Source organism: Pan troglodytes, chromosome 16, assembly GCF_028858775.2.
Source record: "Pan troglodytes isolate AG18354 chromosome 16, NHGRI_mPanTro3-v2.0_pri, whole genome shotgun sequence".
NCBI classification, from domain to species: domain Eukaryota; kingdom Metazoa; phylum Chordata; class Mammalia; order Primates; family Hominidae; genus Pan; species Pan troglodytes.
Window position 1 is genome coordinate 52,659,386 of NC_072414.2, and position 24,029 is coordinate 52,683,414.

General features: G+C 40.8%; 1 protein-coding gene across 2 annotated transcripts in view; it reads right to left on the reverse strand.

The window, feature by feature from the left end:
• Window positions 1-24,029, reverse strand: part of RORA (RAR related orphan receptor A) — a 735,316-nt gene that overhangs the window by 159,925 nt on the left and 551,362 nt on the right. The window lies entirely within an intron of this gene.

Below are 24,029 nucleotides of genomic sequence, written 5' to 3' on the forward strand. Positions count from 1 at the left end.
TCCTTTTGCCTCTAATGTCCGAGTCCCTTCCAATATGCCACACAGCCCCTGACCACTCCCTTCCGTTAACAATGCATATTGTCAGTGGTGGAAAGAGGAAGAAACTTTTGGAGTAGAATACTGAATGGTTTTGATTAGGGAGCGGATATGAGGCAGAGGAAATATTATCACTTTGGTGGTTGTTACTATGTCCCCATCCTTTCATGGAAACATATGGAAGTTTTCTCTTAAACGTACATGTCCGAACTTGCCGGTGAAATTTAAGTCACACCCTGCATATGGTGCAAGTTCATCTCCGAGAAGCAAGAGATGAAAAAGCCGCTGTTTCCAGATGTATCAAATCTCATATAAATACCACACGTTGCTTGCCTCTGGAGAAGGTCTCAGTAAGGTTTGTCCAGATTTCAACATAGAGTATTCCTATTTACATATGTCCCGCTGCATACATACTTAGCTATGTCAATATCCACTTGGCATACTCTGGAGCTTAGAAAAAGTTTCCTGCCGAAGCTGAACAGCTTCCCTTGATTGCTCCTTTGCAAACCTTCATGGTTTTTTCATTATAACAGATTTTTGATTACACAAAACATGCCACTATTCTATGGTACAAAATCAAGCTACATCCCTTTACCCAACCGCCCTTCCCCCATAACATCAATACCAAAAAGGCTTCCACTCCAGGGGGCTTCTGGGAGCATTCCCACAAACCACACAGCTTTCTGCACCCTCCTTCAGCCCCAGTCTTTTTAAAAGTTAGTACAACATGTCCATAAAGGCCACTCTCCCTTGCAGAGTTTTGAACAGCCACTTTAGCCACCTAAATCTGAGAGAGATAAATTTACAATCCACTTTAGGTTTATGTGGGGAACCATAAATATCAGGCTTGAGCCCTGAGGGCTAGAATTTCATGGGCCGTTAAGCATGTCACCAGGTGGAAAGCTGTCAATAGCTGGATGTGAGTTACACTGAGATAACCACAGGGGCCTGGCTTAAGAAAGTGTAGCCCTGATCAAAGAGGGGTGTCCTTTTACCTTGTTCCATCACTCCACTCACCAATTCTCCCTTCCCGCCTCTGATCTCAACCTCTCCTTCACTTCCTGTTAGGTGTCTTATGTGCTAGGTAGCAGACTGCCTTTTTTTATTTTTTTTCCTCTAGAGTGAAAGGTTGGGTGACATATGGAAAGAACAAGAGATGTGCAGTTCTGGCAGACCTTGATTTAAATCCTCGCCCTGCTATTTAGTAGCTATGTAATAATGCACAAGTTACTTAACCCAACTTAGCTCATTTTTCCAACTGTGAAATTATTAAAGATAATTAAAAGCATAAGAAAGGCATAAGTAGGGCCAATGGGTAGAGACTGTAAAAAGACAGATTGCCTACTTAGTAGACAGAAGAACTTTCTAAAAGCCAGATTGGCTCGAAAATAGAATGGGCTGCCTTGAAAAGAAATGAAGAAGTGAATATTCTCTGTGACAGGTTTTGCGCATAAGCCGGATGCAGGGTGGTAGATCCCGAGAATAGATAGGAGTTTAGACTGGCCACTGCAAAGGATTTCTAATCTTGAAATTCCATGGTTCTATGATTTGCATATGTGTCCTTCCAGAAAAGCTAAGATAAATCTTCTCAAATCCCCTATGCGGAAGAAAAGTAAATTGGCATCATATTTTTTCATTTTCATTTTCCTTCTAGAAAACTAATCCCTTCCATGTTTTCCCCCTTCCCTCAATTAGTTGGTAGAGAATCCCATTTCCATCAAGTGCACAGAACACATTTAACCATTTTGAAACACTTAACATTTAACACAAACCACATGGCCGTAAGTTGTAATTAGTTCCCGCTATACAAATAGGTCCATTTTTAGAAAAATCAAAATGCTCAATGCTGGTGCTTGCTCTCTTCCTCTCCATTGTTTCTCTGTTTGACTAGCTCAGTGGCACTTTCCCATCCTGCCCTCTTGCTGTCTGAGCCCATGGCACCTGCCAATAAAAGTGATGACAGGCTTTGATGCTCACACAGGTTTGCAACAACAGAGTTCACTTCATAATCACCAGACTTCAGCCCGTAAGCGTGATCTGAGTGACACTGGATTTTTTACCTGAGATGTTACGCTGTGGGCTTTCGTTTCTACAGGTTATGAACCACTTTGAAAGTGATTTTTTTAGCTTGCTAGGGGGAATGACCTATGAGCCTGCAGACAAATCTCAACTGATTGGGCAAAGCCCAAACCCTTATTAGAGTGCTTGAGTTTGCTGGGAAAACTGGCTGCCACATATGAGCCACAGATACAAGGTCGTCCTTTGGCATAATGTGTACAGGTGCATGCGTGTGTGTGTGTGTGTGTGTGTGTGTGTGTGTGTGTGTGTGTGCGTATTTGAACAAGTTCAGGTCATGAAGCAAATCAGAAGTACAAACCAGTGTCTTCTGTTTGGCCAAAGTGAATATCAAGGGAAACCACAGAAGATAAAGTGCACTCGTACAACAAGGAGTGATGGGAGGGCTAAGCCTAGGGCTCCCGTCCTCACCCTCATCACAAAGTGACTGCTATGAATGACTGCATGTTGATTGGCCAGGCATGGAGGAAGCACATACTTATACCAACATGTTATTTATTCGGCCAGATATTATTGTCTTACTTTTACGGATAAGACTCAAAAAGATTAAATAACCTGCCCACAGCCACATTACTTGTAGGTGGTTGTGATGGAAGTTGAGCCCATGGTAATGGACTTTTCATGGCACTGTCCACTTTCAGAGGCTTTCTCAGCTCAGAGTCCGACTGTATCTGCCTCTCAAGCCCTGTTTCAGCCACCTTGTCTCATTTTTTTTTTTACTCTGATATCATATTTCCTACAAATAGTGGCCAAATTCTTCCTTCTCCATGTTGGCTGTCTTATTTGCCTAATGTTATGATTTGTGTTTCAGATACCCTAGGGTATCATGTTTTTCATCTTTTGAGTGTCCAAAACTACAAACAGCTTTAGGGACAATTAAAATCTCAACAGGAGCAAGGATTCTATCAGGAGACCCTGACCTTTACAGCCAACACTTTACATGAAGAAGCAGCTTCTCTTCTTCTCCCGTGAAGGCCGCCTCTTTAGATAGCTGGGATTTAGCATGCCTGTCATTTTAGTCAAAGGAGCTGCTGAATAAAGACTTGTTGACCAAAGCTTCTCACCGGCTAAGGACAGAGAAGTCTTATTTCTTCTCTTTGCAAATGAAGATTCCAATCTTCTCATCCTGAGACAGGGGTAATGCAACTGTTTTGATTTGTACCCTAAAATGTTCCATGGTACACTGAACTGTTTTCAAGGTAGAGTTTTAGAAGAGGCCGATTTATTTTTGACCTTGACACAATTTGAATTTAACAAACATTTTTTTCCATATTTCACTTTACACATTTGTTTGCACTGAAACTGCATGACTAGAATAAAGCATTCAAAACAAAGCAGGCAAGCAAGCAAGCAAACAGAAACCCATCCCACTTCTCCCTTGCTATGCAACTAGGCAAGTAGACCCGAGGCTCTCTGAGATTTGAAATGCTGTGTTCCTTAACGCAGTAAACTGAGTAATGTGTCCCCACCCCCACTCCCCAATGTCCACATCTTAATTCCCAGAACCTACAAATATGTTATTTTAGGCAAAAGGGGCTTTGCAGCTGTGATTAAATTAAGGATCTGGAGATGGGGAGATTATTCTGGCTTATCTGGGTGGGCTCAATGTAAATACAGGGTCCTTATAAGAAGTAGACAAGAGGGTAAAACACAGAAGGTGATGTGACCATGGAAGCAGAGGGACAGAAGGAGACTGGATGATGCTACGTCGCTGGCTTTGGAGACAGAGGAAGGAGCCATGAGACAAGGAATCCAGGTAGCCTCTAAAACTGGAAGTCGGGAAGCAGATATTCCCCTAGAGCCTCCTGAAAGAACTGGCTGAGTGTTAGCTCAATAAAACTGGGTTTGTACTTCTGATCTCTGGAACTTTAAGAGAATAGTTTTGCATTGTTTTAAGTCCCAAGTTTGTGGTATTTTGTTATAAAAGCCATAGGAAACGAATACACTTGTTTACCACTTACTGCATCTCTTATGTCTAGTATTGGGCTTGGTATATGAGATGGACTCGTAAAGTAATATTTGTTGGATGCACTGAAAATATAAGGGAAAGATGTCATGAGAATGGAATGTACCAAATTCATGGCAACTTTTTAAATTTTTATTTATTTATTTATTTATTTATTTTTGAGACAGAGTCTCACTCTGTCGCCCTCATGGAAACTTTTCTGATTTAAAAAATTCTCTCTTTCTTAGGATGAAAGAAACATTCCTTTAAGGCTCAGAAGGGTGTACAGTTACCCAGATATCCATGGCAAGGCGCCAGCGGTTACAGAGTTGTGTTTTAGCCCTTCAGGCCTAGCAAGCTCTTTCCTGGGAGCAAGTAAAGGAGACATAGGCCATGATAAACAGCACTTAGTGGCCAATTGCTTTAAGAATACCTGTTTAGTGTTTCCAGGGACTCAAAGCTCCAGGGGGACAAGCAGGAAGGAGAGGCAGTGTCAATTACTGTACAATACAATTAGCAAATTCCAGCACCTTGAGGAATGTTTGGTATATGGTAGGCAGTCAGGAAGCAAATGCTAGAATGAATGACATTCAGAGCATGTGACCCCTTTCTCCTAAAGCTTCCTACAGTAGAAGTCAGTCTCCTACTACTTCTACCTTCTCTGTCTCTTTGGATGTTCATTTTCGTCGGATTTTACTCATATCTGCTGAAGAAGAGCAAAGGGGAGTACCTTTCAACCTCAGACACAGACACATGTATTTGTCAACAGGCCACACATATTCTGGGCACAGGGACTGCAGACCATAGCAACGTCCCTCACCTTTTCTGAGACCCTCACCCTTGTTCAGTATTTGTAAGCCTTTTAATTTAAAGAAAAATAAATTAAGCCATGCTAGCTGATTAAAGAATAATTCCAAGGAATTTAACACTTAGTGATTATATTAGTGATGTACAATAACTTCTCACTTTGGATTCTTTTTGATGTATTATGGAGGTAAAAATCAATATTTTCTACCAAACTGGAGAAATTTAGATGATCTATTTTTGAGATATAGGTTCAGAGAAAAATTAATGATAAAGACTGGAATAACTCTAGTTCCCCCAAGTCAACATCTGGTTGGCCCTTAGAATCAGAATTTAGGAAGAGAGAGGTTTGGGAGACCATGCAGTCCTGCTTCCTCACTTCGCAGATACGGAAACCAGGCCTAGCTGGAATTTCCCCAGATCACACAGCCAGGAAACAGCAGGCTCAAAACTAGGGCCTTCTGAGTCCCCAATGCAGCATGCATATGTGTTTGCCTTGTTTCATTATGTAATGGTACAGCGAGTTTGGAGGCATACAAAAACAGACAGACACCAATCTTGCCTTCAAGGCGTTTACAATTTGGCAGGGGAGATAACACATATATATAAAAAACTTACTAGACAAAGTAAACAGCAGTATGCTCTATAAGACAGGTATGGATTAAAAAGGAATCTTTAAGTCATTGAACCTGAGATTCTTTTTTTCATTTTTTAAAACAATAGTAATCAAACTTGTGAAATAGTGAACTTCCTCCATTTTGCAAGATTCCTCGAAACCAAGTACTTGGAATATAACTTAGTTAAGGATTGCACAACACACACCATTTGAGTATCTGATTTGGAAAACTAAGCCACAGAGCCAGACCACACAATGCACACTGGTTGGAATCTGCTGGGCAGGTATCTCCCCGTCTGTCCAGGCAAGCCAAATCAAATAAGGCCCTGAGTTAAAAAGGAAGGAAAAGTAACGGATAAATCTGTTGACCACCACTCTAGGAGGCCAAGGCCTCTTTCCTCCCCATAAGAGGTGGCTTGCTCTAAAATAAAAATACCACACTTAAGCTGTGATAGAGGAAAGCCCGTGGTTTGGGACCCAACTACAAAGTAACAGCAAAAGAGAGATTATTACTCCCTAGTGACTCTCTTTTTGGTATAATTAGAAGAATAGAAAGACCACTGAAGAGTGGGATTTGTGAGAAATATGGGTCATGTGTCTGCAGCACTAGTTGCTTGCAGAATTGGCTATGTGGGTTGGCACACAGCACCGTGAATATTAGAAACCACAAATCTCCAGGGTTTCTTGAACAAAGTAAAAGGCCTTGTCTTCAGATTGCCAGGTTGGAGGCTGGCTTCTGAAAGAAGCCCCTGGGTGAGCTCCAAAGCTACCTATGCGTTTCTGCCTTCTCCGTCTCTTTCTTCTCCTCTTCCTCTCCCTCTCCCCATCCCTCTCCTCTTATTTTCGATATTGCATCTTGGTGGGTCTAACTGTAGCTTTGCTTATGCCAATACCCCCCTGCCCCACCCCCTGGGGAAGCAGGCCCTCTCCATGACAACTGCCGACGCAGAATCCACAGAGCTCTGGACAATGGGACAAACCATATTTCTATGAACAAAACCAAGGTAAGTGGATTCCTTTGCCCTTGGAGGACTAAAGGAGTTACTCCCCAGTCAGATTATGCTGTAATTGAGGGCCCAGAAAAGGAATGAACTTCCCTGTGTAGACAACAGAGCCAGTTCTTGAAAAGCTATGCCAGTGTGCAGACCCTTTAGAATCTCCTCCTTGGGAGCCTGAAATGGAAACAAAGTACTTCCCTGTGTTCACCTGTCCAGTCGTTGACTCCTCTGCAGAATTATTCTCTTGGGTTGTAAGTAAGCTAAGTCTTCTATAAGGCATACTTCAAGAAAAAAAGGAAAACATAAAATGAGTTTATAAAATCCTAAGGATTAACTATGCCTTGGACACAGATAAATTGCCACGTTTATCACTGCACTTCCCTTTATCTCCTCCTGAGATGCTTTCTCGGTTCCTCCTTCACTGCTCTTCAGGTTCTGGAATATTTCTTAGCCAACACTTCATCCACGGTGACTTCCAGGACCCCCAGTGAGGGGTGGGGTTTCCTATTTTGTCTCTTTTCTTGGCCTCTCCATCCAAAATATTTAGATGGTGCATTCGTGGCCTTTCTCTCTCTCTACCACTGCCTCCACCAAAAAAAAGGAAAAGCGGGGAGTGGCGGGTGGAAGGAGATTACATTTTTGTTTCTTTTTTTCTTTTTTTTTTTGGAGATGGAGTCTTGCTCTGTTGTCCAGGCTGGAGTGCAGTGGCGTGATCTCGGATCACTGCAGCCTCTGCCTCCTGGGTTCCAGTGATTCTCCTGCCTCAGCCTCCTGAGTAGGTGGGATTACAGGTGTGCACCATCACGCCCAGCTAGTTTCATCATGTTGGCCAGGCTGGTCTCAAACTCCTGACCTCAAGTGATCCGCCCACCTCAGCCTCTGAAAGTGCTGGGATTACAGGCATGAGCCACTGTGCCTGGCCCATTTTTTTCTCTTATCCTTGGTGCTTTCCATATAGTAGGAGGTCAGGGAGATCAAGGGGATTCCTGGATGCATAAATAAAATCTGCATTTCTTAGGAATCTGATGGACAAGAGAATCCAGAATCTCTGCAATGGGCAGAAGAGAGGACCAGACTTTATGGTTGATCTCCCCACAGACCATAACAACAGGGCAAAGCCCTTCTGTATGTATTTCTGTTTTCACATGTATCTGCACAACCACGTGTTTAGAAATCAGAGGGTTGCTATTTGTAAAACTCTTGAAAACCCCTCTTTTAAATTGTGAAAATTATTTAATAAATGCCAACCCAATCTACTTTATCTCAGTGAGCTGCTATTAAGTGCAAAGAAGATAACATGTTACAGGTAAGTCTGTGCTTAAAGAGCTTTGGCCACAAAGACTAAACAGGGTCCATTCTCCCATGTGAAGAAAAATGTTTCTATTTCAATTGTGATGTTTGGAATTTCACCTTAAAGTCCAAAAAAGGCACTGTTTCTATAGTGCCTTTTGGAAAGGCACTGTAGAAGTGGCTGATGGTCCTTGTGGAATCAGCTGGCCAAGTGTTTCCTCCTTTCTACCTAGACTGTCACTGGAGTATATTGACCCATCCCTGACAGAAAGTCTGTGTAAGCCCGAGGAGGAGGGACATGCCGCAAACCTGCTGCAGAGCATTAACAAGAACAGAATTAAAAAGGATCACTTCTGGGACTCATCACACAACTTGGAAATCATGTTCAATAAAAGAAAAGATAATTTGGGGCCACACTACCTGAAATGAACATCTGACACTCAGTCACTGGTCTGGATTTAGAAAACTGCTTTGATCCCCGGAGGGAAGATTGTTAATGAGTATTTTAAAGGACAAGATTGACGAAGCATGATAGAGTTGAAAAGGGTACTGGTTTTGAAGGGTCCCAGTCTTGCTTCCACTTCTGTAAGCAAGTAGAACTGACTTTGAACAAGACACATTACACTGCCCTGAGAAAACGTCCTCATCTCTAACGTGGGAGGTGAAGTTAACCCTCTAGTCCATCCAACAATCAAATCTAGGCCTTAATGACTATGAAAACATGGAAAAAAATTTAAAACAAGAGCAGGTAATGCTTGCACCTTTTCGCTACCTGAAAGGAAGGTCAGACAACCTTATTATAAAAGGTAACTTTTCTTACTTGCATGCTAACAATCAATGCATAATTTACATAGCAATGCATACACTTTATATAGTTCAAGAGATCATCGTTGACTGCCTGAACTTGATATGCTTCATCCTTGTCATGTCCTCCTCACTAAATACTAACTACCCAAAGTGATCAAACCCCAAATGTAAAAATAATCATCAGATAAATCACAGACAACAAGGAGGTGAAAAAAAGAACTCAGTCAAACATTTTTGAGTTCATAAAAAAATTGAATAGCATAATCTACCACTATGTTCCCATCCCCCTGCTAAAACAATATTTTATCACTCTGGCTTTATTTATTCCCAGTCCTCCCCAACATACTTATTTTCTGGAGCATTTTAAAGTAAATCTTGGATATCTTGTCATTTCATCCACAACTACTTCAGTCTTCATCTCAACTAATAAGGATTTTTTAAAAACTACTACCACGACAGTATTATGCCTGACAATATTAAAAAATTATTTACTATCATCTAAAGAACCAATCAATATTCAAATTTCATCAATCATCTAAACATTTTTTTTTCTTTCAGTTTTTGGCTTGAATCAGCATCTAAACAAGCTAAGAGGTGAAACTGATTTCACCCAATTCACAATCCTTTTGTCTTTTAAATATTTCTTTTAGATGCTGACATTACTTAGACACAATGTATCTGGAACACAGATAATGTGAAGGTCAGCTTCATCGCAATATTATTTGAAATGTCTTATTCTATGAATCAGATATAAATGTAGTTAAAGGCTCAGAACTGGAAAAATATCAAGTAATTCTCAGTTTTCCCAAATGCATAAATGATTCAGGCAACCTTAATGGAATGCTTTAAAGATATTTTGCTAAATCTTACACCATTCCTAGGAAGAATGCCTCTGACAGACTTTAGCAGCTTTTATTTTGCCCATATAAAAGCTGGATTTCTTAGACCGTGGAGCAGCCTAACATCACAGATAGTATTTTCAGTTGTAGTTTCACCTGCACCTTAAAAAGAAATCTACCTGCATATGCTGGCAACGAGGACATCTTTGAAAACAGAGCTAAGAGCCTCAAACTGTCAACTCCGACTTTTGGGAAGAAGGGAGGTGAACAGTTTCTCCATTCAGCTTCCATGAGGCCTCTCTGGTAACACACAGGCACTGCTGTGACTCATAACCAGAAATACTGTTTTATAACACCAGTCTGTGTTTTGTAACACACACTGAAAGAAAAAAAAAACTATTTAGAAACCAAAACCAAGCCCTACATCTGGGCATTGGTATCAAGATCTCAAGATGTCAGAGTGGCTATTTAATTCAGATAAAGTAGGCAAGTCCTTATCCCTTTCCTTGGCAAGAAAGTGGAGGCTTCCTGCCTGCTGCACATGCCCACAGGAGGAGCAACCATGAATTTAATTTTCTTAAAACAGAAGCATTTTCAGACTTGTGTTTTCCTGGACAGCTGCCTAGTGGCTGTAATCCATAATAAGGGCGTGTAATTGACAGTAATGTGAATCACTCACTGAAATTCTGGCAAAAAAAAAAAAAAAATAGAGGAGTTATTTTTTTTTTTCAGGAAAAAATTAAAGAGCAGATTCATCCTGTCCATTGAAAATAGCAATTACTTTACATTTCAGCTCATTAGCTACCTTTATATAAAAAAATCACTGTAATTTGTACTAACTATCAGCAAGTGTTGTAAAGAAGTGGTGCAGTTGCACGAGGCATGCAATCGGATGTGCTGGGCCAGGCACAATCTGTAAAATGGCAAATGTAGATGAGTTACTTGATATAGCATACATGCGATTCCTGGCCCAAGAGTGAGTTACAGGACACTGTCCTAACAGTGATTTTGCCACTTAAAAAGCTGCTATCTGCCTGGGACCTTGTAATTATTATGGTAATACCCAGGGCAGACTGATCAAGCTGCCACTGATGTCTATGGGCAGTTTCAGAATTCCTTTCACTCAGACACAGGGATCTCCAAAAGAATGGTTGGGGATTTTCCCAGGTAGAAGCTGTTGGAACCATGGAAACTTTGAGACCAGGTAAAGGGTTTCTCCCATCTATTAATTCTCTTTGAATAAGGGGAAGAATAATCTCAATTAACTTCACTATCAACCTGAAAGGGCCCCCTCTTTTCCAAGGCAGAGGCACGGGAACTAAACACTGGAAAGCTACGGAAGATTTAATTCCATTTAGATAAACCCTGACTCCATCAGAACCCGAGAGGTTCAGATATTTTTCTGAAACTTCAGCACCTGTGAAACTAGCAGCCCTTGTCCAGAACTACCTGGTATCTCGAGCTTCTGGTCCCAGAGGGAACAGGGGTATTTTGACTTGTGAAAATCCCACGAATGCATGAAGAAAAACTTGGGACTTTAGAATGCTGAGGTCTGTGTTAGGAAGATGTATATTGAACCAAAGAGTGGAAACACTTAACCTCTTTTTCTCAGTCAACCACACTCTATGAAGAAGGCTTGGATTTATTTTCTCCTATTGGGATCTCCCATTCTTAGAAGAAAAATGGAAGTCAGATTTCATTAAAATAGAGGTAATGTTGGGATTTTGATGAATGAAACTAAAATTCATTTTGTGCTTTATCATTAATTATTTCTGAGAAGCTTTTTCTCATATGACAACAGTTGGGGGATGGTATTATTAGCTTATGATGGTTCCCATCTTTGACAGCCACCACTAATCTCCTACTTAATTCTGGCTTAATTTGCAAGTAGTTGCTAACAGGCAAAATGAGGGTGGAGTCTCATAAACCACTAAAAAGAGAGACTTGCTATGCATATAAATAGGCCCTGCAAAAATATTTCAGATACTGTATCTCAATTATTAGACAGTAGCAAACTGTCAAAATCTAAAAAGTAACATGGAATATGTATAACTAGTTCTTTGCAGGCATTCTTTTTGTTCCTATATGAATACATTTTATGTGAGCCCAAATGGTTGGAAATGTGTTATTCATATTTATAATTGAGAAAAATGTGTTAACGCTCTGGAATGTCCATGTGTGGAAAAATAAAACGTTATATGGAATTGCACACACATATGATTTATAATGCATGCTTCCAGGACCAGAAATCCTAACGAAGAACCTTATTCAACAGAAAAAAAATTTTTTTTTCTTCAGTATGTGCAATTCTGGTATACTGTAATGCTGAGGCCAAGCATATATTTTATTAAAATCCTAGCTAAGCAATAAAATATGTGTCATTTTAAATAAAAGAAAACATGTTTTTCACTAAAGCTAAATTTCTTGTCCATTTTTGTCCCCCTGTAGTGGATGCTGTGGTGTGCTGCACAGGTCCCTCCCTTTAGGATGGAGGCCCTCATTCCCCTGGGGCCCTGAGTGTTGACTGCCAGTGGCTCATAGCTGAATTGCTTCCTGAGATTTGTCCTTAGGTAAAGTGGAGCTGCCTTGCCCAAGGTTATGCCCTTAGGTGCAGCTGGCACCCAATGGCTGCCTGATGCAGAGTAAAAGATGCAGCCCCCTTGCTTCAATTTGGTACATCACTGAAGGGCCACCCCCACTCTGATCTCCCTGTGGCATCTGCTGAAGCCTATATTGCAACTGTTCAAGTTTTCCTTCTGCCCAGTCCAGCTTCCCTCACTCCCTATAGGCATTGTCCCTATAAGCACACTCCCATAAACTTTCTGTATGCCAGTTTCAGAATCTGAGCACCTATTCTTTGGGGAATTCAATCTAAGATACCTTCGTTTATTTAAGGATACTTTAGTGGAGTGATTAGCTGGGCATAATGATGAATTTTAGATCAGAATATGGTAGAACTTCACTTTCTTCAATGTGAGATAGACCCAACTTAGCCTTTATGCCAAGAGGGTTAGTTCCAGAAGTTTTAAAAAAAACTCTAGCATTGCAAGGTGAGCTAAATTAATGGTAATGGTACAAAATGAGACTTTTTTTGTTGTTGCTGTTGCGGAGTTTCACTCTTGTTGCCCAGGCTGGAGTGCAATGATGCGATGTTGGCTCACTGCAACCTCTGCCTCCCAGGTTCGAGTGATTATCTTGCCTCAGCCCCCCAAGTAGTTGGGATCACAGGCATACGCCACCATACCCGGCTAATTTTGTGTTTTTAGTAGAGATGGGGTTTCACCATGTTGGTCAGGCTGATCTTGACCTCCTGACCTCAGGTGATTCACCCACCTCAGCCTCCCAAATTGCTGGGATTACAGACATGAGCCACCACACCTGGCCACAATATGAGAAATTTTATAATGAGGCTTTGCTATTGAAAATAATAGAAGAATCATGTACGATATGTAGATGATTGGTCACACACAGAATGTGAGAAGTTGGCTCTTCTACATTTCAGTGGCATAATTAACCCAACTCTCCAGAATTCTTGTAAGTAAGACTCTGGGATAGAATGAGGAAGAACTCACTGACCACTAAAGAGTAGGTAAAGCACTAGGAAAATCTGTGAGAATGAGACCCATATTGGTCATTTTGTTCATTAGAAATCTAACCTAAGAGAAACGTATCAACAGAATCTCAGGTGAAGCAATTTAGGGCAATAAAAACATATTCTCCTAAATGATACTGTCCCTGAGTGGCTCCCCTAGTGAAAATGAGAACATCTTCCTGTCTCTCAAATCACCCCAATTATACACAGGATTAGGTAACTTCCACAAATCAGGCCATGGAAAGTTCTTTGATTTAGAGATACCAGGCAGGACTCTTTTTTGAGGGGTGTGGGAGCAGGAGGACAGGAGGATGGTGGTGAGGATGTGTGTGTGATAGTAACAGTTTTTCCTTTTCCAACATCAAAAACCATAGGCCTTCTAGGACAGCTTCTACTTTGATTGCACTTGGCTGTGTGAAAGAGCAGCACAAAATGAAGATAGCTCCTCTCACTGTGCTATTAAAGACTCCCATCTGAGAAAGAAAATGGGTGAAGGAGGCTATAAGAGATGGCCTTTCTATCAAAAAATCAACTTCAGAAGCCTAAAAGATCTTCTTCCTTCATCCTGTTCTCATTTAGCTTGCTAATAGACGCCTCATGAGAAAAGAATTATTGTGAAGCTGAGAAAGTAAGATTTAAATTTCCTAAGAAGAGACGGACTTTACGTTACAGGCAAGGGACATTTTTTTCTCTTTTTACAATAATTCCAAAGTGCTTTTTGACCTTGGAAGAAGAAAATCAGTGTTAAGATAGAATTGGTTAGGTCATCGCCTAAGGAGGCATAAAAGGCCACCAGGAAATAAATTAAAATTAAAATAGATTCTTTTATTGGGTCACATCTCATCCTCTCATTTATGAGCAAGGCTTCCACTCAAGCAATTGATACTGCAGGGGATAATTTTGCTCCTCTTGTTTTGACTCAAGAAAAAGTTACAAACAAAAGTAGGGAGGGAGCTGCATATGAAGCCTAAAGGACATTTTTAAAAGAATTCCAAGGAAAAGAGCACAGAAACTGTGGTTGTGTGCAGCCACTGATGAGGTGGACAATACTTTTGAAATTATTGGTTCCTGCTAAACTAAGGAAACATACTTACATTCTAGACCAGACAAACATAGCAAGTCACGTGTTCTGACCTTGAACAAATAAATGTCATTTCTTTCCAGAATTTACCTTAAAATTCAATAAGTAATCTGGGATTATCAGGACATCTACTTCAGAAACTGTTAAACATTTTAGGATTACTTTTTCTTCTCTAGACTGGACAAATACAGGATATTTCCCTTGATAGGATACACCCTTCATTCTTGGAAAGGTCAGCCAATTCTCTTTTCTAGTAGGTAGTTTCCTACTTTGCATAAAGGTAGATGCCAATGGTAACTGAAAATGGTCCCTTTACCTTTTACTCTATAGATTCGATCATCTGATTTACATGGATAATGCAAACAAATGGTGTTCAAGAGGTCACTCAGAAAATTAACACATTCTTCATATCTAGAAAGATAGGCAAGTATTTTTAAACCTCTCGATAAGATTCTGACTTAAATCTTACAAACTGCAGAAAGAAACTTTAAAGCTATCAGCCCTAAAATTTAGCCCTAATACTGAGACTCAAAATGCATATGGTAAATTGCCAGATGTCAAGCAGCCCTTTGAATTATAGTATCAGTTTCCAAACTATTATAATGCAAATCTCACAATATAATTTCAAGTAATAAATACCTATTCTTTCTTTCTTTTCTTTTTTTTGAGACTGAGTCTCGCTGTGCAGTGGTGTGATCTCAGCTCACTGCAACCTCCATCTCCTGGGTTCAAGCAGTTCTCGTGCCTCAGCCTCCCTAGTAGCTGAGATTACAGGCGCCTGTCACCATGCCCGGCTAATTTTTGTATTTTTAGTAAAGACGGGGTTTCCCCATGTTGGCCGGGCTGGTCTCGAACTCCTGACCTCCGGTGATCTGTCTGCCTTGGCCTCACCAAGTGCTAGGATTACAGGTGTGAGCCACTGTACCCAGCCTATTCTTTCTTATAGCTGTTAACAATGAAAAGATCATTATTTTTGGCCAAACTGAAATGAGCGACAAGAGTGGTCATAAAATTGTGTATGTATACACACACATACAGACACACTTATTTAAAATCTACAGGTATTAATTGAGCACATAGTAGATACTGATCACTCTGTTAAGCCCAAGGGATACAAAGATAATTTTTTTTTTTTTTTGAAACAGGGTCTTGCTCTGTAGTCTAGTCTAGAGTGCAGTGGTGCACTCTCTACTAACTGTAGTCTTGACTTCCTGGGCTCAAGCAATCCTCCCAGCTCAGTCTCCCAAGTAGCTGGAACTATAGGTGTGTGCCAGCATGCATGGCTACTTAATTTCTTTTTTTTTTTTTTTGTAGATACCTGGTCTCCCTATGTTTTCCAGGCTGTTCTTGAACTCCTGGACTCAGCAATCCCCCCTCCTCAGCCTCCCAAAGTGCTGGGACTACAGGCATGAGCCACCACACCCGGCCAAAAAAATTAAAGAATATCTAGTAGGACAAAGCTACATAAACAGCAACTATTCTGCAATACATTTTATACTGTCACCTTAAGAATGTACTGTGGGGGCTGCAGCAATTAACAAGGTGGAATTGGAGAAGGCTTTGCACGGCAGATGCTACTTGTGTTGGCCTTTGATGGAGCAATAAGACTTTATAGGTGCAGAAGATGATGAAGGACATTCCAGGACAAACAAGATACTACAGATACAAAGGCACCGAGGTATGCCCATGCATGGAATCTCCTGGGAACAGATCATTGAGGATGGCAAACACTGCCTGCATGGGAGAAGTCATGAAAAGAGCAGTGGAAAGATTAAGACCAGATTGTAAAAGGCCTTGAATGCCATACTTAGAATTTAGACTCCTCAGGTGACAGAAAACCTTACAGGAGGTTGAATGAGAAGATTCCACCTTGTTTCTAAGGAGGTAGAATCAGAAGATTCTAGAGAAGGCCACAGTCAAGTTCTAGAGAAAGCCACAGTTTTTCTTTTTCCTTACTTTTCTTTTTTATTGTGCAGGAGCAAGAATTACCGAATGTAAGGCTGGTGTTTTCTAATATACCTCATCTCAGAGAATAGAATTTAGCCAAGACAGATTTTTATCACACTCTTAGCACACAGTGAGTCTTGGTACCACTAGACAAGACTGGGCTCTCTTCCCTAAAAGATTCACAATCGTCCCTCTTACTGTTGGTGTTCTGTTGTATTCACACTGCAAAGCAAAACAAGTGCCAAGCCACACCTTGAGTTCTCTGCTCTGCAGGTTTACTGCCTGACAAGCCTTAAAGTTAGAAAAATATTTCAAGCTGAATCTGTCACTAACAACTTTATATGGTTTGTTGTTTCCTGTGTTGCTTGTTGAGAATGCCTGGCCACTGAGAAACGAAATCGGAGGCAGATATTTCTGACAGCGAGCCTCCCTGCCGGGTGCTTTATCATTCTTTATGTTAAATACATCACCACACTTAAGCCCTTGCAAGCCAAGAAGTTAAGGTTATGGTGTGGACAATAAAAAACCGATTTTTCTCCTAATTGCCTACATGTATTAGAAGTTTTTGAATTTATACAGGCCATGGGTAGCAGAGAGTATAGTTCGTTTTTTGTTTCTTTTTGTTTTTGTTTTTGAGACAGGGTCTCACTCTGTCACCCAGGCTGGAGTGCAGTGGTGTGATCATAGCTCGCGGCAGCTTTAAACTCCTGGGCTCAAGCAATCTTTCCACCTCAGCATCCTGAGTAGCTGGGACTATAGGCATGCACCCCCATACCCAGCTAATTTTCTTTTTATTTTTTGGTGGAGATGGGGTTTTGCCACGTGCCCAGGCTGGTTTTGAACTCTGTGGCTCAAGTGCTCTACCTGCCTCAGCCTCCCAAAGTGCTGGGTTTACAGGCATGAGCCACTGCACCCAGCCCAAAGAGTATGATTCTATTTTTTTTTTTTTTTAATTTAATTCCTCTTCATGACAGTCTCTTGTGGCAGGAAAGTGGTTAGTTTATAGATAGAAGAAATCTAGGACCAAAGAGATGAAATAATTGGAAATCATTGTTTTGATAGAGTCAGGGGCAGAGTTTGTGACAGCATGACAGCAGCATTCCTTGGCTGCTGCTCTCAGGGGGAAGCCCGACAGCCTTGTTTCCGCTGCAGACTTAACTGTCCTCACTCCACGTAGATCAGTTCGATTCCTGAGCCCGAATGACAAGTTGAACTACCAATAATGCCTTGCACAATGTTTGAAGCGACATAATCAGCCGGAGAGGGACTTGTGTCAGTTAGACTTTGTCTCCTTAAAAATCAAGAGCAAGAGTGGTAAGAGAGAAGTTTTTAACAAGGAGGAAAACCCTAGACAGTTGTCTCTAAGGTTCTTCACCACAGCTTCAAGGACAACCAGGAAAAGAGCTGCTATTTGAGGCAACTTCATTATAAAATCATTTTTAATAAGCAATCTTAACAAAGAGAGGGAATACTCTTGTGGAGAAACCCTCCAGGGACCCAGAGGCTGCCCAGTTAAGTTATTAGGAAGTTTCACACAAGGGACCAAACAGCTATTTCATTGGCCTCGGGGGACAGAGTTTAGTTTTCACCTGTTCTCTAGAGGCACTGGTGTTATCCTGTCTACTAACAGCAGAGACTGGTAACAATCAATTATCCCGACGCCCCAACCTGGTGAGGGAAAGTGAATTTTCAGTTTTGTCGACACAAAAAGACATGGTGTAAGAGAAAGAGAGATAAATTAACTCAATATGATTCATTATACTGGAGACTAAGAACGCGCAGCCAATGAAAATGCCTCATCAGGACCTTGGTATTCTTTAAGTAAAACGACAGAAACATATTCTAAGGAAATTAAGAAATATCCATAATGAGAAAAGGATGCTTAGTTGTCCTCTTACCATAATTGTCCAGCTACATGAGGGAAATAATTCTTTGTGCTGATGAAAAAGTAATAGTCACTGCAGTTGACTTTGCCTACCTAAGGAGTGAGCAAGGTTTGGAATTTGGGGTTTAAATTTTTATAAAGCTATTTGTAGCTGAGTTTAAAAGGGTTGGAAAGACAGAGGCTCCCAGGGTAGCAGAGTAGCCTGCAGCCAATTAGCAGCTCGAATGAAAGAAAGCAAGGAGAACCATTAGCTACAAAATTCAAAGTGCTTATGTATTTTTCAAGTTTCACTGCACATTCCATGCCTCTGATTTTAATGAAATGGCAAGAACGGGTCTTACAATTAGACCTTAACACCGTGGAGTTAGAGAAAAAGTGAACATCCTTTTTCTTTAATAATCAGAAGAGCCTTCTCTTTTCGGACCAGATCTCTCCTTCTCAATAAGCATTTTTTTGTTTGTTTGTTGTTGTTGTTGTTGTTTAATGTAGTTGGTCACAGGAGCACACACAGAAGTAGTTCTAACCAAGGATAAAGATGTCACCTGGGTTCAGAGAAGGGACTGGAGCAGGGAACATCTGATTCACATAACCCTAACTAAATGACTGTGGCAGAAAAACACTGTTTATAGGTCACTGCGTTTTTTCACACACCTTCTGTGGCTCCACATTGGTTATGAGAGAAAGCCAAAACCTGCTCTCTGTTCTTACTGGTCTCCCTTTTCCTTGTTAATACTCTACTCCAGTCAGACCGATCTACACAATCATCCCTGATCACACCTAATTCTTGCTACCCTTCCAGAGCAAGCTCAGCTCACCACACATGTTCCCAACTCATACAGCATTTAAACACATATTCTATCAGGTCGGTGCAAAAGTAATTGTGGTTTTTGCCATTGAAATGGCAAAATTTCATAGCCCTGCATTTTCCTGCAATTCTTTCATACTGAAAGTTCCTCAAATGTGTGTGTCCTTTCTCCTAGATACAGACTAAACTATTAGACAGGGAGGAATATAAGTTAGATTACCTATACTGCAATATGCCTTACACAATGTTAGGCACAGAGCAGGGGTTAAGAAATATCAAGCTAAGAAAATCTGCCTGGCTCCCTGCCCTATCTTTCCGTAGGCATGAACTGCAGTCTACTTTCCAGCCTCTGTTCCTCAGACCCCGATATTGCAGGTGTCTGGATTGCCCACCATATAATTTCCTTCCCCTTTCCTCTAAGAAAAAAATGTAAAATAAAAGATTTATAGATTAAGGCCTTTCCACTGAATCCAAACCTTAATCTAGCATATCCTACCTCTTTTTTTTTTTTTTTTTTTTTTTTTTTTGAGATGGAGTCCTACTACATGGCCCAGGCTGGAGTGCAGTGCTGTGATCTCAGCTTACTGCCGCTTCAGCATCCCAGGTTCAAGCGATTATCCTGCCTCAGCCTCCCTAGTAGCTGGGATTACAGGTGCACACTACCACACTCAGCTACTTTTTGTATTTTTAGTTAAGATGGGGTTTCACCATGTTGGCCAGGCTAGTCTCAAACTCTTGACCTTCAGTGATCCGCCCGTCTCGGCCTCCCAAAATGCTGGGATTACAAGCGTGAGCCACCATGCCCGGCCACTCCTCAATATGCCTTCTAATCAGTATCCTTGGCTATTAACTATTTAAGACATTAAGAGCTGGAGTTGATGCCTAGGAGACATACAAAATCAAGAAGGGAAAGAGCTATCACTCCTACATAGAAAAACATGTTTTCCCAGAAGTGGAAGTGGATTGGGTGGAGAACATTCCATTGCAAGGGATTTTGGCAGTCAAAGGAAAACAATAATTGAATAGCTTAAAAATCTTCATCATTATAATGTATAGATGTGGATGTCAGTTATAATCCAAAGGGCCATGTGACTACAAATGCACTAACTTCCTGGCCACAGAATTGATAAAGAAATCAGTGTAAAAAATGTAGTGTCACCAATGAAAGTTAATGTAGAGTGATCACTCTCTTCTTGTTTTAAACACATTGGCATCTCTGTTTCTTCTACGTTTTTATTCCTTTGCATACAGATTGCAATAAAAAGAGAAGCTGATATAAGTGTAAATCCAGTCCTAAGTTCAGATATGCTTAAACATCCTCAAAATCTAGATGTTAATTTTCTTATATATCCCATTGAGATATATATATATCTGTTTCCTGAGCATTCTGTTAGCTTCCAGGGTTTTTTTGGGTTTGGATAGGTTTCAAAGAAACCACTGTGTCCTGAATCATAGTACTGCTTTGTGGCAATGAAAGTTATAAATGAATTACTAAGTTGGTCTAACAAAAAATTATAAATTTATTATAAATGTCATTAATGTCCGTTAAAGGCTTTGTTTCAGAGGAAGATGGGTTTGTGCTGTACGAAATATATATTATTACTAGTGTGGGGTACATAGCTGTCCTAGAAGCAGAAGTAACCACTTTGAACAATTGTTTTATTATGGAATCAGTTGTGTTGTATGACATTAAGTAGACATCAGTTCTTTGATGAACTAAGTTAAATTGTTAAAAAGATAAGTAATGGTCATTTAAAGTAAGAAGGTTGGCTAGGCACAGTGGCTCATGCCTGTAATCCCAGCACTTTGGGAGGCTGAGGCAGGAGGATCTCTTGAGCTAAAGAGTTCAGAGACCAGCCTGGTCAACATAGCAAGACTCTGTCTCTCTCTTTTTTTTCTTTTTGAGACAGACTCTCACTCCATCGCCCAGGCTGGAGTGCAGTGGCGTGATCTCAGCTCACTGCAACCTCTGCCTCCCGGGTTCAAGTGATTCTCATGCCTCAGCCTCCCAAGTAGCTGAGATTACAGGCGTGTGCCACCACACCTGACTAATTTTTGTATTTTTAGTAGCGATGGAGTTTCACCATGTTGGTCAGGCTGGTCTCAAACTCCTGACCTCAGGTGATCTGCCTGCCTCGGCCTCCCAAAGTGCTGGGATTACAGGGGTGAGCCACCAAGCCCAGCCAGCAAGACCCTGTCGCTACAAAAAACTAAAAATAAAAAACAAATTAGCTGAGCATGTCCCAGCTACTTGGGAAGCTGAGGCAGGAGGATCTCCTGAGACCAAGAGGTTGAGGCTGCAGTGAGCCACGCGCATGCCACTACACTCCAGCTTGGCCAACAGAGCGAGTCCCCTTCTAAAAAAAATAATAAAGTAAGAACGCTGTACAGTTTCCAGTAGACTACTTCGTTTAAATACTTTTTTTTCACATAGTGGGAATAACATTCCCCTTTCTTATAATCAGTTTGTTCTTCAAGCTTAGGAGCCTATGGAGGTAGCATAGTTGTAAGGTAAAAGGAAACCTTGGTCAATTGTAAGAATGACTATGTTGCACTTGGCTTTCTTCCTATACTTTAGAGTGGAAGAACCACTCTGAAAAATGAAGCTCTTCATTTTAAAAGCATTTAAACTGGGGATTGCCTTCACATCCTGGCTCCACCACATACTAGCTAGTTGTAGGACCCTGGACCTCGGTTTTCATCTGTAAAGTGGGGATAGTAGCAACACCTACCTCACAAAGTTGCAGTAAAGATAAATAAATGAACACTTAGAAAGTGCTTAGAGAAGTGCCTAGCACTCAGTGCCCCACAAGTATTAGTTAATGTTGATACTGGAGATAACAGTGTGGCTCTTATGTGTGCACAAGGGGGCAATCTACTCTGTTTTGACTCCAGGCTTTGCCCAGCTGGCTGAGTTAACAAGGTTTTTCACTTCTCTAAGCTACTTGTCTCTCATGTACATTTTCTTATTTAAAATGCGGGTGCAAGCAGTACAAAGCTCATAAAGCTGATGAGCAGATTAAATGAGATAATGTACGTAAAGCATTAAACACAATGCTTCGAATATTCAAATTGCTTGGTAGGTGGTGTTCCTGCTATTGCTGCTGCTGCTACTACAAGTAATGGTACTACTGCTATTACTTCTGCCATTATTACTGTCAATATTAAACTAAGCATACTGCAAACTTCTGTCATAGACATCTAGCGCTTTTTAAAAAATCAATCTAATCATGTCTAACTAAGCATTTATCAAGTATGTAATAAGTCTATCAAGTCCACACCAATCCCTCGTGGGCTAGGCATGTTTGTTTTCTCCCTGGTAGTGATTATGGATTTTAAAGAGCCAATCACCATCTCAACACACCCTTTGGAACCTATGTTATGAAGTGGGAATACAAATACTTTTTGTCCAAATGCAATTCATGAACCTCAAGTCTACTAACTGGGCAAACTTGAATCAACTGGATGTTGGGATGGAAATGCTCAGGTAACTATTCAGTTTTTCTATGGAGTTCACAGGTCCTCGCCATGAACTGTGGGCTTTAAGACTATGCAAATCTTCTACTTTGGAAGAACTGACTGGCAGGGCCAAGTGCAGTCCATTTATTTTTAATATGATGAGACAGAGAAATCCTGTTAAGCTTAGGAGGGCTTGGCTCTAGCTGAGCAGGCTGACTCTAAACAAGGCAAACGCTTCCAGACAGTACAGAGGGATTTTTACTTTCTCAGACTGGCTGATTTGAAGAAACTAAATAGATGTTACTCTGTAAGAATGGGTGGAGATGAGCAGCGGGGATAGGTTTTAGCACCCAGGGTTAAATTTTTGCCTTTTGCTTTATTGCTATTTTATGCTTGGATCACAATATGAGAATCCTCGATGTTTTCTCTAGTTTTCTTTTCCTCTCCCATACTTCCAGCTTAGTTTGTTTTCCAGTTATGAGCTGACTTATGGAACTGGTACACTTGGCATTTGTGTTTTCAGATTGTTTTATGTGATTATGCACTTCTATCCCACCCTATCCCCTATCTTGTCTCCCTCTAGTCTTTACTTACAACTAGTCTGTAAACGCCTGGAAGGTAAAAAGCCTATCAGTGCAGAGTAGGTCCTCAATGAATAGTTGTCCCTTAATTAGCCCTTTAAGAGGCCAGCACCTGTATTTTAGTCAAGACCCACTGCCAACAAGCTTACTGTCTGAGATAGCTGGTAGCCTTGGTAAGCTAAGCAATGAATCTTCCAGTTACTTTGTGAGTACTAGGTTATCCCTTTTCCTGACTGTTTGTCAATGGGCAGACAGGATCTGGATGAAGGCCTACTAAAAGAACTTCAGCGTGGCTTCTTCTCACATCTGTCCTAATGGAACACCCTGCCAGCAACAGAAACTATAACTGCCGTGAGTCACTGTGAGTCACATGGGTTGCCACGGAAACCTACTAACTATATCACCAAAGCACCTTCCATTAGCTTTGCCAAGAATGGTTCCTGAGTTTTCCTGGACTGTGAAAACAATGTGGGTGAGCCCCAAGTTTGGGGTTGCTAAGAGTCTACAATAAAAAAGTATGGCCTCAAGGAAAGGAAAAAAAATGAGAAAATAAGGTTATTCTAGTTTTTGGATCTCCTGAGTAAATGGCAACAATTGTGACAACTTGTTGGGTTCATTTTGTGATATCAACAAATGCCTATGGAGAGGAGGTTGAGGCCTCAAAACTAATTTTCTCTAAGTCAAATTCAAAGCCAAGTCTCTGGTGTGAAAAGTGAATACATTAACCTATTCCATTTTCAATGATTGCAATAAACACTTTTTAAAATGGATGCAAAAGATTAGTTCTCAGAGAAATATTTTGATTTGTGCTAAAATATTTTACTATTGAGAACTAAATCTTTTTATAAATAACACAGTGCTTTAATTTTATATTGTAGGTATTAGCCTGCTACAATCAAACATTTGAAAATGTACTAGATTACCTTTTAATGGCTATTCATGTTAAATGAAAATATTTCAGAAGGTTCAGAGGCATATCTTGTTTGGGTTTTTATTGGGGAAAATTAACAACTCAAGTTGGGAGTAAACTGACACATTTTCCTGACTGCTTCCACTGAGTAACCTGCACCTTTCAGAAGCTTGTATCTGTCCCTCAGTGTGGGAGAAAGCAGGCAGGGCAGGCTAGGACAAGAGGTACAAGGACTGTAAACAAGGATGAGAACAGAAGGAAGCAGCAATGGTCTGATGCCTCTGGAAACGGTTCAGGGGCCTACCAGATATCTTTTGGGTCTGTGTTGTGGTGGCTGTCTGATATATGTCCTCTGAGG